The sequence below is a fragment of the Manis pentadactyla genome, chromosome 3, assembly GCF_030020395.1.
Source record: "Manis pentadactyla isolate mManPen7 chromosome 3, mManPen7.hap1, whole genome shotgun sequence".
Classification (NCBI taxonomy): domain Eukaryota; kingdom Metazoa; phylum Chordata; class Mammalia; order Pholidota; family Manidae; genus Manis; species Manis pentadactyla.
This window is the reverse complement of record NC_080021.1, coordinates 45,166,752-45,185,841: the sequence shown is the minus strand read 5'-3', so window position 1 is coordinate 45,185,841 and position 19,090 is coordinate 45,166,752. Positions and strand designations below refer to the sequence as shown.

General features: G+C 42.6%; 1 long non-coding RNA gene across 1 annotated transcript; it reads right to left on the bottom strand.

Annotated features, from left to right (window-relative positions):
• Positions 1-4,754: 4,754 nt before the first annotated feature.
• LOC130683154 (uncharacterized) lies at positions 4,755-18,478 on the bottom strand. The gene is made up of 2 exons (XR_008996766.1): positions 18,238-18,478; positions 4,755-5,347 (listed from the first exon to the last, which is right to left on the bottom strand). It is a non-coding gene; the product is annotated as an uncharacterized LOC130683154 (long non-coding RNA).
• Between the last annotated feature and the right edge of the window lie 612 nt (positions 18,479-19,090).

Here is a 19,090-nt window from a genome sequence, read left to right as displayed (position 1 = left end):
GTGGGACTATATCAAGCTAAAAAGCTTCTGTACAGCAAGGGACACCATCAATAGAACAAAAAGGTATCCTACAGTATGGGAGAATATATTCATAAATGACAGATCCGATAAAGGGTTGACATCCAAAATATATAAAGAGTCCACACACCTCAACAAACAAAAAGGAAATAATCCAATTAAAAAATGGGCAGAGGACCTGAATAGACAGTTCTCTAAAGAAGAAATTCAGATGGCCAACAGACACATGAAAAGATGCTCCACATTGCTTGTCATCAGAGAAATGCAAATTAAAACCACAATGAGATATCACCTCACTCCAGTAATTATCGCCATCATTGAAAAGACAAACAACAACAAATGTTGGCGAGGTTGTGGAGAAAGGGGGACCCTCCTACACTGCTGGTGGGAATGTAAATTAGTTCAACCATTGTGGAAAGCAGTATGGAGGTTCCACAAAATGCTCAAAATAGAAATACCATTTGACCCAGGAATTCCACTTCTAGGAATTTACCCTAAGAATGGAGCACTCCAGGTTGAAAAAGACAGATGCACCCCTATGTTTATCGCTGCACTATTTACAATAGCCAAGATATGAAAGCAACCTAAATGTCCATCAGTAGATGAATGGATAAAGAAGAGGTGGTACATATACACAATGGAATATTACTCAGCCATAAGAAAAAAACAGATCATACCATTTGCAACAACATGGATGGAGCTAGAGGGTATTATGCTCAGTGAAATAAGCCAGGTGGAGAAAGACAAGTACCAAATGATTTCACTCATATGTGGAGTATAAGAACAAAGGAAAACTGAAGGAACAAAACAACAGCAGAATCATAGAACCCAAGAATGGACTAATAGTTACCAAAGGGAAAGGGACTGGGGAGGATGGGTGGGAAGGGAGGGACAAGGGTGGGGAAAAAGAAAGGGGGCATTACGATTAGCATGTATAGTGTGGGGGGCGGGTACGGGGAGGGCTGTGCAACACAGAGCAGACAAGTAATGATTTTACAGCATCTTACTCTGATGGACAGTGACTGTGAAGAGTTATGTGGGTGGGACTTGGTGAAGGGGGGAGCCTAGTAAACATAATGTTCTTCATGTAATTGTAGATTAATGCAAAAAAATAAAAGTTAAATCTACCCTTCTTGCCCAGTAAAACCAACTAGCTTTGCACCTGTTAGTACCATATGGTTATCTGAAAGCCTAAGGCAGACTTCCCCAGCACAGCGCCCAGTTAGCCAGCAGCCCTGCAGCACTGCACACTCTCAAGGGCTGTCCTGCGGACTCCTGGGCCTACAGAGGGATTTGAGAGGTTGGCCATTCACCAGGAATGACCCAGCAACCTTTGCTGCTTCTCTGTTTCTATCTCCTTTTTCTAGCTTCAGGGGACATGAATCCTGTTCAGAGGGCACAGGGAAATGGCTCATGTCCTGAAAATAGCCAGCTTGACTGCATTTGGCAGTAAGTAGTTCCTGGCAGAATTCTCCAGAGATGAGTTTGGATGGTGGGGGAGACATGTCCCTCCCACTTTAAGAGGCAGTGGCTGAGGGGCCTGTGGGCATCTTGAGGGCAGTAGGCTGAGGTCATTCCTTATCCAGAGCTTGGCTCCAGCAATGCCCCAGGCACCTCAGAACCAGTTGCATCAATGCGCCAATCTTACACTCTCTGCCTTGTATGAGGCTCACATCCTGTGCAGGGACTTTTGGTGAGGAAACGAACTGCATTGGCACAAGGTTTGGTGCCCATCCAAGGTTTTCCTGCTGCTCACATCCATTTCTTTCAAGTCTTCTCTCACTCTGCACAGACTGTTTTTATCTCCGAGGAAAAGGAGTTAACAAAAGTTGCTGTTTCCACCCCAATAATTTTTAGCGTCCCTTCCCCAGAAGTTAGTCTTTGTATGTACCTGTACCAGCACAATGCCTTTCTTGATGCTCAGTGAAACGATTGCCTTCTTTCCTTCCATATCTCCTGCTTTCTTCCATCCTGGCTATTCCTCCTGAGGCCTTCATGTTGGGGTGCTCCACTCTGCAGCCCCACCTAGACCTGCCCAGGGCTGCTCCCCATGCTAGAACCCCTTCCATCCCCCATTAGAACCTAACTATCCTTTGTTCATTCCCTAAAAGTCTTAATTTTCTTGGTTGAGTCTATGGTATCTAATCTATATTGTGCAGTTAATGAATGGCATAGGGTATCTGTTGGGACCAAGTGAACCCTGTGACAGAGGTCTCAGATGCCAGAGCAAAGCATTAACTGGTGCTGGGAGCTTTGGGGGGCTGGGCCATTAGAAAAGGGGAGCTGAACTGACTGCTTCCAGCTTGCAGGGTTCCTATGAGGGTTCAGAAGCCCTGACCAGCATTTCCTTCTGAAGAGAGAACTTTGTGATGGGCCTAGCCTCTTTCTAGAACCCTCCAAGGCATGGAAGGACTTTTGCTTCTGGCTCTGCAGCATGGCTGGGCAAAGCAGCCAAATGGCACTGGTAGGCACAGGTAGCCAAATTGGCTTGATCCGCAGAACTGAGACCAGGAATGTCTCTGAGGCGGTGCAACCACTGCTTTTTCAGGTGGGTGCTGCAGGATGGCAGAACCCAAAAGTTGTATCATTGAAGGCCCAGAACAAGGGCAACTACAAATACCCCCACAGATGGTAAAGTGGTACATGGCAGTGAGGACAGTAGGCACTTTGTAGAAGAGCAGGGAGAGAGAAGTAGTGAGAGCAGGCAGGCCAATCCCTGAGCTGTTTCTGGCACCTGAAAGTGAAGGCCGGGACCAGCCCTAGAGAAGCATGAGCAGGGGAGCCGCCTGGCCAGCGAGGAGGCAAGAGGGTGTAATTGCAAAGCAGCTGTGGGGATTGTTGACAGGGGCGGGTGCAGTGAGGGCCAGACCGAGGGGCATCCAGCACCAAGCCACCCGTCTCCTGGTGGTGGTGATGGGACACGCTGGGCTGAGGGATGCCAGATCAATTCAGAGGGCCATGTATGTTTGGTCCTCGGCCTGCTTCCCGAGGCTGCAGCCCCCAGCACACATGGGGTCAGTGTCTCTGCACCTCAGGAGGCTGGTGAGTTTCCACCTGTCCTCTCTCCCAGACTGCCAGAGCTCCTGGAGAAGAGAGGTGGGGCCTCCCTGTTGGATTCTGCAATAGGTAAGGTGGGGTAAGCAGCGTCCCTCCACCTTTAACCAGTAACTGCCCTCAGGGCCAATGAAGATGGCGGCATATCCCCCAGAGAACACGCGGGTGCAGGCCCTGCGATCCCACCTCAGCCTCACCCTGGCTGCTCCTCCACCTCTCCTTCCCACGTGTCTTTCTCTGCCTGTCCCTTAAAAGTCACCTTTCCCCAGGGGTCAGTTTACACTCTTTCCTGCTGATCTCCTCCTCTGCCAGAGCTCTCTTTAACACCTTTGCTAGGCATCTTTTTTTTTTAATGACATTTAAATAAAAATGGGTTTGAATTTGATTAAGGCTTCCAATTTATTGGACATATAGGAGACAGAGGAACTTATCAAAGTACAGCTAGGGCGCAACCAGCAAAATTCAGAGTGCGGGAAGCTATGGGCAAACAACCCCATTTCTTCAAAAATAAATGATAAAGGGTAGGGGGAGAATCCATAGAATAAGATTTAAAAGCCTACAACCAATCCTAATCTGTGGTCTAATTTGAATCCAGATTAAAATAAACTATTTTAAAAAAATGGAAATTTCAACCTGACTTGATATTAGTATATTATTGTTAAATTTTAAGGCCTGATGATACTGTGCTTAATGTTAAAAAAATAGTCCTTATCTTTCTGAAATATTTATCATAATGAAATATTTATTGTTTAAGATATGGGATCTTGAATTTGCTTCAAAATAATACTGCAGGGAGAAGTGGGTATGAATTGGGAAGAAACAAGATTGGCCATGATATATTTGACGATTGTTGAGGCTGGGTGATGGGAAGATAGGGGGGTTCATGAGCCTTTCTAATTTTATTTTTTAAATTCTCCATAATAAGAAGTTTAAAAAAATTAAAAAGGAAAGTTAAAAATGAATACATATGACTGGTCTCGACATTGTCAGTGCTGCACACAAGTATATGAGGATAACTTGAATGTCCTTTTGATTACTGACTAGTGTACCTCCTTTTATGCCCTTTGACCCCTAACTGGGCTGACTTCTGACCTGAAGTTTCTACTCTGCACTTCCCCTTCTGCATATTTACTAAAAGTTGTCCTGGATTTCCAAGCACCTGAAGACAGTTTTCTATCTCGTCCAATCTCAGTATGTCTAAAAGTACATAGCTCCATGTTCTCACTCCAGATTCCCCATTTCTATTCATGGTAGAACATTTCCTCTGCCTCTATCACAGACTAGAAGCCATTTAGCCATCTTCAACTCCTGCCTCCTTCTCTCTCCATACATCTATTTTGTCAGCAGGTTCTATGGATTCTTCTTTCACAGTGTTTCTTAGACTCATCTCTTCCTTTCCACTCTCACTGCTATCAACTAATCCCAGGTGTGGTTCTTTTCTCCTGTATCCATTTCCTTCCTTCCCAGTTTCTGCCATTAGCATCCTCCTTCCAGCCATTCTCCCTGCCACTGACCGTTAGAGAGCACCATTAGATCAAGAGTCTCTGAGGCCAAAAGAGGGAATCATGATCTAGGTTTTGCAAACCTCAAATTTCTTCCCTCACAAGCTCAAAGGCATCTCATTCAAAGAAGTTGGATTGATGACTGTTAGGCAACCAGCAGAAAGAGCCTCACACTTCAAGTAGAGCCTAAAACATTATTCTTTTTTTAAAAATTAAGGTATTATTGATATACACTCTTATGAAGGTTTCACATGAAAAAACAATGTGGTTACTACATTTACCCATATTATCAAGTCCCCACCTATACCCCCATGCAGTCATTGTCCATCAGTGTAGTAAGATGCCACAGATTCACTATGTGACTTCTCTGTGCTACACTGTTCTCCCCATGACCCCCCACACCATGTGTACTAAACATAATACCCCTCAATCCCCTTCTCCCTCCCTCCCCACCCACCCTCCCACACCCCTCTCCTTTGGTAACCACTAGTTCCTTCTTGGAGTCTCTGAGTCTGCTGCTATTTTGTTCCTTCAGTTTTGCTTCGTTGTTATACTCCACAAATGAGGGAAGTCATCTGGCACTTGTCTTTCTCCGCCTGGTTTATTTCACTGAGCATAATGTCCTCCAGCTCCATCCATGTTGTTGCAAATGGTAGGATTTGTAAAACATTATTCTTGATTGTTGAGTAAATGCATCCTTCACCAGTGGTTGGTAGGTCAACAACAAGCCAGACCTCGATGATCAACAAGCAGAATCTAAGGTCACAACGATCCTATTCAGGAGGGATAATAGGCAAGCCAAAGAGCTCAAACAACAGAAGAAAGATCCAAAGATTTCTGCAACTTTCTCTAGAGTACAGTAGAGCAATAATAGATCAGGTTTTCTAAACCAAGGACACAAGATTTGACAAATGACTTTCAGATTTGTTCACTCATTCATATGAGGTTGTACAAAGGTGTACAAAAATAAATCATGTTTAGGTATGTACTTAAAATCATCTTTATTGAGGAAAAATTATGTAAAATGAAACTGGGACCATCCAAGAAGATTCAAGTTATCAGGCCCCCATTTTGGAAATAAGTAATTTATTTGAGGCCCCCAAACAGCCATTTGTTATTTTATCAGCCTAGATTAGCACCCCCCTTTTTTGAGAAGGGATTTTCTCCCTACCAGGTCAACCATAAGCATCTCTTGGGGCAGGAGTGAATAAATGACCCAATCTACGTTTTCTAGAATTTTCTAGTTAAAGCAGAATCCCCTTTCCTCCCTGGAGGAAATTAAAGATATAGCCATTCAGGATGTGAGTCTTGTACAGTCAGCCAGTCAGCTGATTGAAGCCAACACAAGAGAGATTTGAAGGACTGAGTCCTTGGATCCAGACATGCCTGAGGTCAGTTCACCCCACCTCTTCAAGTTACTTGAGTTTAGAAAACTTCTGTGTAACTAGCTCAACAGGTTTTTGTCAATTACCATAAGAGAAGCTTAGACAAACACAGATCAATGATAGTGTGAGCAGGGCAGGTAACCACACAAAATAAAAAAACAAAGAAAGAAGAGAGAGCCACTTGCTGGGGTCTCTCAGAGGGCAGGTGGAATAACCCCAACTCTTTAAAAGCTTTAAACATTGATAGTGACTCACCCCTCCTAGAAATTGACCTGGTGATGTCATGATGAGGTTGCAATGGTCCTATTACCTGTCATGTCATGAGAAAAAGCAAACTTTGACCAGAAAAAGACAGGGGTTTTTTCCATGCAATTCACATTTTCTCAAATTATTAAAAACATTACATATCTCTAGGCAGAAGCTCTCCAATGCCAGATTTCCCACTAACATTCAAATGCCATTTCCCTCATATTCTTCCTCTGCTCATGACCTCTCAGGGCAGCCATGTGGCTTCCAGAGTAAATTCTGAATGGCTTAGCCAGTCACTTCAGGGCTTCAAGAATTGGGCCTGACCCTCAACTTCATTTTTCACAGCTCAACAAGATGAACACCTTGCTCTGCTCATGCCATTCCCTGTATTCCTTCACACTGGTCCTGCTCGTTCATTTTCTGCACATTGTTTTAAGCAGAACCTTAACCATCCCTTCAAATGTGTTCTCTTCGTTTTTCTCTTTTCCTTCCTTCAAAAAAACTTGGAATGTTCACTCTGTAGCAGGTACAGTCCTGAGTGCTGGATATAAAATGACTCATAGGAAAACAAGTAGCGACTCTGTAGCTTCTTACTATGCTGATGGACAGTGATTGCAATGGGGTGTGTGGGGGGACTTGATAATATGGGTGAATGTTGAAACTACAATGTTGCTCATGTGAAACCTTTATAAGATTGTATATCAGCAATACCTTAATTTAAAAAAAAGAAAATGACTTATAGCACATGGTTTGGTCCTTGGTGTTGTTATGGGCTAAACTGCATCCCCCACAAATTCATATGTTGAAGTCCTAATCCCCAGTACCTCAGGCTACATGTTTATTTGAGATAGGTAAGAGAGGTCATGGGGTAGGCCCTAATCCAGTAGGATTTGTGTCCTTAAAAGGAGAGCAGATTAGGATACAGCACAGGGAAGACCGTGCAAAGATACCTGAGGAAGGCCACCACCTACAAATGAGGGAGAGAGGCCCCAGAGGTGAACCGACTCAGCTGACACCTTGATTTCAGACTTCTAGCCTCCAGAACTGTGCGGAAATAAATTCGTGTGTGTAAGCCACCCAGCGTGTGGCACCTTGCTATGGCAGCCCTGGCACACTACCACAAAGGGTTTACAACCTAGAGGCTGCAAAATGAGAAAATCAATAGAGCCCTGAAAGTGCTCTGATGAGGAGGAGCATCTGCTCCAACCGTGGGAGGTGAGGGGGAGTGTTAGAGGGGCTTTCCAGGGGAAAGTTATTCCAGATTGGAGAACTCTTGAGTAGCACCTGCCTCCTAAAGGTGCCCAGAGGCATGCCCTTAGGTAGGGGTGTTCTTGCTGGGTATTTCACCTTCCTGCTTCCACTTGAGCCAAAGGCAGCAGCTAGGGCCAGGCCACCGGCCTGCAAGCCAGGCTCAGTTGCACACCTGACCAGGGGGGATGCGCTTACGGTGGGTGCTCAGCTCCTGAGGCAGGTGAAGCCAGCAGCGGAGGAAGAAGATGAGAGCTACTCAAAGAACGCAGTGAGCCACAGCCTTGAGACCACAGAGGCCACTCAAAAACCAAAGCCCTGAGGCACAGAAGAAGTCAGAATAAGAGGGCAGAAGGAGCCAGTGGAGAGACTCTGAGGTGGAGGCGGCAGCCGCGGGCACTGGGGCTAGAGAGGAGAGCGCTGTGGGGTTCCTGTGGGGACCAGCTCTTTTGAGGCTGCTTCTGCGGCTGCTGAGCCTGTTTGGGTCTTTATTTCTTTTCCCAGGAATGGAAGGGAGAGGACTTCAAGGGTGGCTAGTTGACTTTGAGACACCTGTCCCTTTTCCTGTCCTTCTTCCCAGAGAGCACACAGAGGAACCAGCTGGATGACTAGAGTACCAGCGGGGACGCAGAGGCCGCCATCGGATTCCTGCTCCCGGGCACTAGGCCTCCTGTGCCTTCTCTCTGCCCACATCCCCAGGCATCTCCCTCCACCGCAGGGCAGCACATACCCTCCCTTGGGATCTAGGAGTGTGTGTCCTCATTGTCATTATTTTGCTTTTGTTTAGGAGATAATAATTAGTAATTAATATTAATTACTGTAGACTGTAAAGTCTGTGGGACAAGAAGTTCGCTATTGCACGTTGTATCTTTGCACAGTACTGGTGTCTTGCCAGTGGGTTTCAGCCCCAGGCAAGTTTCCTATGGATTCAGTGTGACCAAAGAAATGACAGTAGAACGTTCTTGGGGTGAAAGGGTTTATTACCCAGCTTGTTCTCCAGGCAGTAGGTCAAGCACTAGCATCTCTGCCTCTGCCCAGAGCACTGGGCTGAGCTCTCTATATGGTGCACTAATAGCTTATTGCCTACGGGTGTGGAAGCCATAGCCTAGCAACAGGCCAGTTACGTCATCAAGTGGTTTAAGTTCAGTGAGGATCCTGGCCATAGGAACACCAACTTCCCCACAGCTGGTATACACTAGGTTCTCAGTACATACTCATTGAGTGAAAGACTAGATTCTGATTATGTACATAAGGGAACATTAGGCCATTTGCTCAGTCACACATATAACAAGGGACCTGAGGGGAAAGTGGAATGAATGCTACTTAGGCAAACAGTCTCCCAACCACAACCTCCCCAAGCCCCGTGCAGGCCCTTTCTCAAGGAATGGAATGCATTATGAGTAAAGTCATCAACTGACTGGTGGAGATGGAGGGCCAATTCACTGCAAATGTTTCATTTTTAACTAACGACAACATAAAGTTTTGACAGTTTTATTATATAAATCCTAGAAGAAAGTGTCCTAAATTGAAGTTAACCAAGAGAAAATTCTGTCCTGAAAGATCCTATGGAAATGAAGCAGGGGTTCAGCTTTTTTTGTTGTTGGAGGGGAGGGTAAAAACACCCTTTAAAAAAAACAAAACACATATTTTATTGCTATTATGAACTAAAGCCTATATTTGTTCAGATTTCCTTAGTTTTTACCTCGTGTATTTTTATTGGTCTAGGATCCCATCCAGGAACCTACATTACATTCAGTGATCACGTCTCCCTGGGCTCCTCTTGGCCATGACAGTTTCTGAAACTGTCCTTGTCTTTGGAGACCTGGACAGTTCTGCTGAGGACTGGTCAGTATTGTGTCCACTGGCCCTCAGGTGAGATCTGCCAGACATTCTCCTCATGCTTAAACCAGGGCCATGGGTTTTTGGGAGGCAATCACAGGAGTAAAGTACCATTCTCATCACAGCAAGGGCACAATAACATGCCCCAGCCGCTGCTGCTGTCAGCCTCGATCACCTTGCCTACGTAGTGTTTGTTAGGTTTCTCCACTGTAAAGTCACTCTTTTCTCCGCCTCTTGTCCCGCTGTTCTCTTTGGAAGGCAGTCATGATGTACAGCTCACATTTCAGGAATGGTAGTTATGCTTTCCCTCCTTGAGTACACAGGATCCAAGTAAATGATCCTCCTGTATGGGGGATTTCTTTACCCACCCCCACTGCCCACATTTTCTTTTTTTCATTAAAGTATTATTGATATACAGTCTTATGAAGGTTTCACATGAAAAATCAATGTGGTGACTACATTTACCCATATTATCAAGTCCCCACCCATAGTTATAGTCCATCAGTGTAATAAGATGCCACAGATTCACTATTTGCCTTCTCTGTGCTACGCTGTCTTCCCCGTGATCCCCCACACCATGTGTACCAAACATAGTACCCCTCAAACCCCTACTCCCTCCCTCCACACCTGCCCTCCTACACCCCTCTCCTTTGGTAACCACTAGTTCCTTCTTGGAGTCTCTTGAGTCTGCTGCTGTTTTGTTCCTTTAGTTTTGCTTTGTTGTTACACTCCACAAATGAGGGAAATCATTTGGCACTTGTCTTTCTCTGCCTGGCTTATTTCATTGAGGATAATATTCTCTAGCTCAATCCATGTCATTGCAAATGATAGGATTTGTTTCTTTCTTATGGCTGAATAGTATTCCATTGTGTATATGTACCATCTCTTCTTTATCCATTCATCTACTGAGGACACTTAAGGTTGCTTCCATATCTTGGCTATTGTAAATAGTGCTAGGATAAACATAGGGGTGCATATGTCTTTTTGAATCTGAGAACTTGTATTCTTTGGGTAAATTCCAGGGAGTGGGGTTCCCAGGTCAAATGGTATTTCTATTTTTAGTTTTTTGAGGAACCTCCATATTGCTTTCCATAATGGTTGAACTAGCTTACATTTCCACCAGCAGTGTAGGAGGGTTCCCCTTTCTCTGCATCCTCGCCAGCATTTGTTGTTCTTACTCTTTTTGATGCTGGCCATCCTAACTGGTGTGAGGTGATATCTCATTGTGTTTTTTATTTGCATTTCTCTGATAAATAGTGATGTGGAGCATCTTTTCATGTGCCTGTTCCCCTTTCTCCGCATCTGAATTTCTTCTTTGGAGAATTGTCTCTTCATATCCTTCACCCATTTTTTTAAGGGGGTTATTCCTTTTTGGGTGTTGAGGCAAGTGACTTCTTTCTATATTTTGGTTGTTAAGCCCTTGTCAGGTATGTCATTTACAAATATGTTCTCCCATACTGTAGGATGCCTTTTTGTTCTGTTGATGGTGTCCTTTGCCGCACAGAAACTTTTTTGCTTGATGTAATCCCATGAGTTCATTTTTGCTTTGTTTCCCTTGCTCGAGGAGATGCGTTCAGGAAGAAGTTGCTCATGTTTATATTCAGGATATTTTTGCCTATGTTGTCTACTAAGAGTTTTATGGTTTCATGACTTGCATTCAGGTCTTTGATCCATTTTGAGTTTACTTTTGTGTATGGGGTTTTACAATAATCCAGTTTCATTCTCTTGCATATAGCTGTCCAGTTTTGCCCACACCAGCTGTTGAAGAGGCTGTCATTTCCTCATTGTATGTCCATGGCTCCTTTATTATATATTAATTGACCAATATGGCTGGGCTTATATCAGGGCTCTCTAGTCTGTTCCATTGGTATATGGGTCTGTTCTTGTGCCACTACCAAATTGTCTTGATTACTGTGGCTTTGTAGTAGAGCTTGAAGTTGGGAAGTGAGATCCCCCCTGCTTTATTCTTCCTTCTCAGGATTGCTTTGGCTATTCGGGGTCTTTCGTGGTTCCATATGAATTTTAAAACTATTTGTTCCAGTTCGTTGAAGAATGCTGTTGCTGTTTTGATAGGGATTGCAGTGAATCTGTAGATTGCTTTAGGCAGGATGGCCATTTTGACAATACTAATTCTTCCTAGCCAAGAGCATGGGATGAGTTTCCATTTGTTAGTGTCCTCTTTAATTTCTCTTAAGAGTATCTTGTAGTTTTCAGGGTATAGGTCTTTCACTTCCTTGGTTAGGTTTATTCCTAGATATTTTATTCTTTTTGATGCAATTGTGAATAGAATTGTTTTCCTGATTTCTCTTTCTGCTAGTTCATCATTAGTGTATAGGAAAGCAACAGATTTCTGTGTATTAATTTTGTATCCTGCAACTTTGCTGAATTCAAATATTAGATCTAGTAGTTTTGGAGTGGAGTCTTTAGGGTTTTTTATGTACAATATCACATCATCTGCAAATAGTGACAGTTTGACTTCTTCTTTCCCAGTCTGGATGCCTTGTATTTCCTTGTTTTGTGTGATTGCAGTGGCTAGGACCTCCAGTCCTAAGTTGAATAACAGTGGGGAGAGTGGGCATCCCTGTCTTGTTCCTGATCTTATAGGAAAAGCTTTCAGCTTCTTGCTGTTAAGTATGATGTTGGCTGTGGGTTTGTCATAGATGGCCTTTATTATGTTGAGGTACTTGCCCTCTATACCTATTTTGTTGAGAGTTTTTCTCATGAATGGATGTTGAATTTTGTCGAATGCTTTTTCAGCATCTATGGAGATGATCATGTGGTTTTTGTCCTTCTTTTTGTTGATGTGGTGGATGATGTTGAAGGGTTTTCAAATGTTGTACCATCCTTGCATCTCTGAGATGAATCCCACTTGATCATGGTGTATGATCCTCTTGATGAATTTTTGAATTCAGTTTGCTAATATTTTGTTGAGTATTTTTGCATCTATGTTCATCAGGGATATTGGTCTGTAATTTTCTTTTTTTGTGGTGTCTTTGCCTGGTTTTGGTATTAGAGTGATGCTGGCTTCATAGAATGAGTTTGGAAGTATTCCCTCCTCTTCTATTTTTTGGAAAACTTTAAGGAGAATCGGTTTTATGTCTTCTCTATATTTCTGATGAAATTCAGTGGTGAATCCTTCTGGCCTGGGAGTTTTGTTCTTGGGTAGTGTTTTGATTAGCGATGCAATTTTGTTGCTGGTAATTGGTCTGCTTAGATTTTCTGTTTCTTCCTTGGCCAGTCTTGGAAGGTTGTATTTTTCTAGGAAGGTGTCCACTGCTTCTAGGTTTTCCAGTTTGTTAGCATATAGATTTTCATAGTATTCTCTAATACTTCTTTGTATTTCTTTGGGGTCTGTCATGATTTTTCCTTTCTCATTTCTGATTCTGTTGATGTGTGTAGATTCTCCTTTTCTCTTAATAAGTCTGTTAAGGCTTATCTATTTTGTTTATTTTCTCAAGGAAACAGCTTTTGGTTTCATTGATTTTTTCTATTGTTTTATTCTTCTCAATTTTATTTTTTTCTTCTCTGATCTTTATTATGTCCCTCCTTCTGATGTCTTTGGGCCTCATTTGTTCTTGTTTTTCCAGTTTCAATAATTGTGACTTTAGACTATTCATTTGGGATTGTTCTTCCTTCTTTAAATAGACCTGGATTGCTATACACTTTCCTCTTAAAATTGCCTTCACTGTGTCCCACAGAAGTTGGGGCTTTGTGCTATTATTGTCATTTGTCTCCATATATTGCTTGATCTCTGTTTTAATTTGGTCATTGTCCATTGATTATTTAGGAGTATGTTGTTAAGCCTCCATGTGTTTGTGAACCTTTTTGCTTTCTTTGTACAATATATTTCTAGTTTTATACCTTTGTGGTCTGAGAAGTTGGTTGGTAGAATTTCAGTCTTTTTGAATTTACTGAGGCTCTTTTTTGTGGCTTAGTATGTGGTCTGTTCTGGAAAATGTTCCATGTGCACTTGAAAAGAATATGTATCCTGCTGCTTTTGGGTGTAGAGTTCTATAGATGTCTATTAGGTCCATCTGTTCTAGTGTGTTGTTAAGTGCCTCTGTGTCCTTACTTATTTCTGTCTGGTGGATCTGTCCTTTGGTGTGAGTGGTGTGTTGAAGTCTCCTAAAATGAATGCATTGCATTCTATTTCCTCCTTTAATTCTGTTAGTATTTGTTTCACATATGTCGGTGATCCTGTATAGGGTGCATATATATTTATAATGGTTATATCCTCTTGTTGGACTAAGCCCTTTATCATTATGTAGTGTCCTTCTTTATATCTTGTTACTTTCTTTGTTTTGAAGTCTATTTTGTCTGATATAAATACTGCAACACCTGCTTTTTTCTCCCTATTGTTTGCATGAAATATCTTTTTCCATCCCTTCACTTTTAGTCTGTATATGTCTTTGGGTTTGAGGTGAGTCTCTTGTAGGTGACATATTGATGGGTCTTGCTTTTTTTTTTATCAATTCTATTACTGTGTCTTTTGATTGGTGCATTCAGTCCATTTACATTTAGGGTGATAATTGAAAGATATGTACTTATTGCCATTGCAGGCTTTAGATTCTTGGTTACCAAAGGTTCAAGGGTAGCTTCTTTACTATCTAACCATCTAACTTATCTTGCTTATTAAGCTATTATAAACACAGCATGATGATTCTTTATTTCTTTCCTTTCTTTTTCCTCCTTCTCCATTCTTTATATGTTAGGTGTTTTATTCTATACTCTTTTGTGTTTCCTTTGACTGCTTTTGTGAATAGTTGATTTTATTTTTTGCCTTTAGTTAGTATTTGGTTGGTCTGCTTTCTTTGCTGTGATTTTATTTTCTGTGACGACATCTATTTAGCCTTAGGAGTGCTCCCATCTAGGGCAGTCCCTCTAAAATACCCTGTAGAGGTGGTCTGTGGGAGGCAAATTCCTTCAACTTTTGCTTGCCTGGGAATTGTTTAATCCCTCCTTCTTATTTAAATGATAATCATGCTGGATACAATATTCTTGGTTCAAGGCCCTTCTGTTTCATTGCATTAAATATATCATGCCATTCTCTTCTGGCCTGTAAGGTTTCTGTTGAGAAGTCTGATGATAGCTTGATGAGTTTGTCTTTGTAGGTGGTCTTTTTTCTCTCTCTGGCTGCCATTAATACTCTGTCCTTGTCTTTGATCTTTGCCATTTTAATTATTATATGTCTTGGCATTGTCCTCCTTGGGTCCCTTGTGTTGGGAGATCTGTGGGCTTCCATAATTTGAGAGACTATTTCCTCCCCCAGTTTGGGGAAGTTTTCAGCAATTATTTCTTCAAAGACACTTTCTATCCCTTTTTTTCTCTCTTCTTCTATTGGTACCCCTATACTGCGAATATTGTTCCATTTGGCTTGGTCACACAGTTCTCTTAATATTCTTTCATTCCTGGAGATCCTTTTATCTCTCTCTGCCTCAGCTTCTCTGCATTCCTGTTCTCTGATTTCTATTCCATTAAAAGTCTCTTGCACCTTATCCAGTCTGCTCTTAAGTCCTTTCAGAGATTGTTTCATTTCTGTAATCTCCCTCTGGACTTCATCCCTTAGCTCTTGCATATTTCTCTGCAGGTCCATCAGCATGGTTATGACTTTTATTTTGGATCATTTTTCAGGAAGATTGGTTATATCTATCTCCCCAGACCTCTGTCAGGGGTTGTCAGGTTGATCCTTTACTGGACCAAATTCTTCTGCTTTTTCATGGCGATAGAGGTAGTCGTAGGCAGTTGGCATGTGTGTCAGCTGAGAGAACAAAGTCCTTTCCTGCTTGCTGGTCACCTTGTCCTTCTCTGCTGCCTGTGTCGGTTACCTGCACACTGGTAGTTGCCTCCAGGTTAATCCTCTGAGCTGCTGTGGGCAGGGCAACCCTCAGGGTAGCCCAGAGCCCTGTGGGAAGTGGCAGGCACACCGGGTGTGCTCTCCTGTGAGAATGGTGCCCCTTCACACCTTGCCCCGCTTCCTCTCTCTATGCCAGGCAGCTTCGCGCCGGCGGCAGCCTTCAGTCTGGCCTGGGTAGCTGTGCACTCGGAGGAGACTCTGGGGGCTTCTGTGGGCACAGCCACTCTCCAGCTGCTCTGCCGCTATTGTGGGGCTGTGCCGGCCGGGGAAACGAATGGCAGGCTGCTTATCGCCATGAGGTCTTCAGAGCTACATTGCTACCCAGGGGGTTAGGGGGCCTAAAGTTCCTCAGGTTTCCCAGCCTGCTGGGCTGAGTGTGCCTGAATGACTCCGTCCATCTGTTAAGCTCCTGTCCCTTTAAGATTTTCAAAAAGCACTCGCTTTTCTTTTGTCCCAGGGGAGCCAGCCAGCTGTGGGGACCTGCTCGCAGATTTTACTTTTCTGCTCCTCTAATATCCAGCACACCATGCAATGTGTGTCTGTGCTCCCGGTACAGATTACTAGGGCTGGTTATTTAGCAGCCCTGCGCTTCCATTCCCTCCTCACTCTGATTCTCTTCCTCCCTCCAGTGAGCTGGGGTTGGGGGAGTGCTTGGGTCCCACCGGGTCACGTCTTTGTATCTTACCCCCTTTGTGAGATGCTGAGTTCTTGCAGATGTAGATGTAGCCTGGCTGTTGTGCTGTATCTTTTGGTCTCTCTGTTAGGTGTAGTTGTATTTGTTGTATTTTAAAAAATATGTATGGTTTTGGGAGGATTTCTGCTGCCCTACTCATGCCGCCATCTTGGTATTTTATTCTTTTTGATGCAATTACGAATGGAATTGTTTTTCTCACATTTTCTTATTTAGTCATTTATATCAGCATGGACTTAGGGATATTTTACACTTTGAGTTATTATCCAACAGTACTTAATTTGTTGCTCAAATTGTTTCAGCTTTGACCATTGGGAACTCTGTCTGTTGGCTCCTATGTCCCTTCACAGTGCGTGCATTTTCTCTCTCTTCCCTCTTTCCTGTCCCCCGACCTGCTCCCCTCTTCTCTCTTCTTCCTCTTTCCTCCCTCTCTCCTACAGGACACCTTCACTTCTGGAGCACTTCCTTACTTTCTGGCACTACAAGATATTCCAGGCTCATCTTCTATATTTTCTTCCATAGTCCTAAAACCAGCCATTTCTCCAAAGAGCCCTGGTTTCTTTTATTGGAGAATAGTAGTGGAAACCAAGATCTGGGTGCCATGTGCATGTGTGGCTACTGAAACATTGTTGATTCTGTGTCACCTCAACTGACAGACCAAGGGAAAATACGTGTATATTAAGATATATATATGTAAATCTACATGTAACCTTCTGTATATATATTAAACTAGACGTGAGTCATACTGTATCTTCCAATTGAATCAATATGTCTGCAACCTCCCTCTCCAACAGAGGGAAACCTGGCCCTTACCACCTACCACCATTTACTTAATTGTTCAATTCCATACACATGTACAGTGGTTTCAGAATTAACCTGTACTCCTTGAGAAAGAACTGCATCAACTACAGCACAACTAGAGCCACATACAGTTACTTCTGCCTTTAGTTTTATAGACTCTTCTCATTCCCAAAGTTGATTGGGTCAGCGCCTTTCTCTCCTGCCCCCTACAGTGAGGTTGTTTCCCATGTCTGTAATGCAGCCAGATGCTTTACTCCCATTCTACATTCCATCCTGGGATTCCCCTGACCTCTTAAATGATTTGTTAAAAAATTTTGCATACATTAAGTTAATTCTTTGTGCTGAAAAGTTCTATGGGTTTTGACAAATACATAGTAGCATGTAGCCACTGTTATAGGATCACAGAATAGATTATTTTGAATCAAATTTTAGACACCCTGTCTTTTAATCAGTAAACAGTATATATCTCTAAAGGATAAGGTCCTGTGAAACAAATGCCACTACCACATTTTTAAAAAAAAATAAACAATTTCTTAACATTAAGTCTGTGCTTAAATCTTCTCTCAAAATTAAAAAAAATTAATGTTTGTTTATATTAGGATTCAAAGAAAGACTATACATTACTCTTAATATTGTTCTTTATATCCTTTGTCTCTCCTTGATTTGAGTCCAGCACCTGAAGTTAGCTTATGATTTGGCTAAAACTTGTAGTCAGACTAGTGGATTAGTACTCATTTTCTACTGGATGCCATTCAACTTCCTTTGATACCAATTCCTTGGCCTGGTACCAATTCAGCTAGATTTCTAGGTAACTGGACTCAAACACTGAGACTCTTTCAGATGGCAGACTCCACAGTAGGCAAGACAACTAGAAATCTAAAACCCCTCTCAAATCATACCCAGAAAGGGAGGTTCCCTTCTGCACCCAAACAGCATTCAGGCACCTCTCATGGAGTTTAGCTTTTGTAACCAAACTTTCTCAGAAACAGAACTTGAGAAAGTACTGGGGAATAGATGGAGTATATTTAAAGGCTGTCTTATTCTTACAGACCTTATTTTTAAAAGGTACAATATATTGGCTCAGGCCCAAGTAATTTTGGTTTAGATTTATTTGATGATCTCTGTATTAAAGTCTTCATTGTTTGGCCTTGAATCACCATTGACAAATGTACGAAACATTACAATACCATTTGACAACACATCACAATATCATCTGACAACTTCTTAGAGGTATTTTGGCCAAACACAGATTTCTGATAGCCCCTGATAACTGGAATTTGCAGCACAAAAGTCTATTGGCTATCATTCTGCAATTGGACCAGATCTTCTGTCTTGGTAAACTAATGCTTGTGTTCAAGATCACCAAGGGCCATCTGCCTCATAATGTTCCCTTAGATAATGTGATTTAAGAATGAAGAAAACTGGATCTTGGTCTGAGTTCAGACACTTCAACTATTCAAAAGGAATCTGGGGGTGTATTCTCCCATGCTGTTTCATTCCACTTTACAAGAGGCCTTAAGAATGAGAAAAATCATACGAACACTGGTTCAGAGAAGAACAAGAGAGCTAGACAGTGTCATTAAGTTGATGAAATACCTTTCCAGGAGGTTCATGAAATCAGGTGGTGGTGGAGAACAGAATCCTCTAGATACCATACAGGGTTCTGAAGGTGGAATATAGGCCATTTTAGAAGAAGAGTGTTGTTCTTGCATTCCTTCAGATCTCTTCAGAATCTTTAATATTATTAAAAAGATCTGCAAAACACACAGGGAAATCAGGAAATTAGGTAATTTAGTTAATATTCCTATATCTGGTTCTGCAGGTTCTCCAGATTGGGGCTGGAACCTGTTCTCCTGGCATAATTTTGAATAAACTTGGCTCTTGGTTTAGAAATGGACTGTACGCCCGAATTATAATCTGTTCTGCTAGTATTTGTCTATGCTGCAGTATTCAAATGTGTGACCTCCAGCATCCAAATGCTAATGCACAGCCATGGTCCTATCAGGTGAACCATAAGGCATAAGAAGCTTCCTTTCATCTGACTATAGGCTAAGTTGTTCTCTGAACTGCCTTTAGATCATCTGTGCTACGGTGAAGATCTAGAATGCACAGAATAATGTCCTATGGGCTGACATTGTCTGTTTTTGGCCAAAATGGGACTGAAAAACTTAAACTTCCTCAAAGAGTAAAAATCAGCTTAAACTGAGAAAGAAAAAGCAGCCCTGCCTTTAACCACACTGAGAGGGCAGAACCAGCTTCAAAATCAACAGACATTTTTTCTCACAAGGCTGTAAAATGCCATAATAACCCTCTTTGCCCCCAGACCCACTTTGCTATTTTTGTTTATTACCATGGCAAGTCCATTGCTTAGCACAAACAGTATTCAATCCCCAGATGATCCCTGATCCTCCCAATCCTGCCTGAGAAACAGCAACCGACCCAGAATTGG